Below are 991 nucleotides of genomic sequence, written 5' to 3' on the forward strand. Positions count from 1 at the left end.
TTTAGTTTATAAATCTGAACTCATCTCCACTGGCAGATCCAAGTGCGAAAACAGGAGAACGAATTAAAATGAAGGCAGAATTTCACGGCTTAAATCAAACAGAACCGCAAATATTAGATATTTATTTAATACTTATCCGTTCACCGAGCTTTGAATGAATGAGGCCAATAACAAGAAACAAGAAATTAACACGCATTCACAGACTGATAATATATTCTATGTTTAATAGATCAGTGTTGCCTGAAAACCAGAAAATATGTAATTGTTACAATATCATAAAAACACACACATTGAAAAGAAGTTACTAAACACTTGTTTTATTCATCTGCTTTCTTTTGTCATATCAATAACAGAGATTATAGCGTGCATGGACTGAGGCGACTGGAACCGGACTGAGGGATCTCTCATCACACGAGCAGGAGCGCTGACAGTGAACGTCTATTTTTGGTTTTATTTTTGCTAAAACGTTGAAGCTTTTTCTTTAGTTATAGATTTTCATGGTATGGGATATCCCCTCATTCATATATCGTCAGTCATGTTTCTATTTACCAGCATTAAGGGCTCTATAGGCCTCTGGCGTGCAATAAAGGCATATTATTTAACAGAAACTAATTATCTTTTTTTTCTTCTTTCTTTTTAAAACTTATTTTGTTATTGAATTTCAGCATTAAAGCTTAATATATAACAATGCATTAAAACAAAAAGCAATTGAGATCTTTTGAAAGAATATGTACTTTATTTTTGTCAGTTGTTTTTAAATAATCTTGTTGTAAACACATCTACATAAAACAATGATTTGAAAGATGACCTTAAAGAAATAATTCTGTCATCATTTACTCACCCAAACCTGTATGAATTTCTTTCTTCTGCTGAACACTATTCAAAGAACACACAACTGTCAAAGACGCCTATAAATAATAAGAACAACACAGGAGAAGTATAGCCTACAAAACAGTCTGAAAACATGACATCTTGTTATATTACTCAATCC

Source organism: Abramis brama, assembly GCF_963993115.1.
Source record: "Abramis brama genome assembly, chromosome: 1".
NCBI classification, from domain to species: domain Eukaryota; kingdom Metazoa; phylum Chordata; class Actinopteri; order Cypriniformes; family Leuciscidae; genus Abramis; species Abramis brama.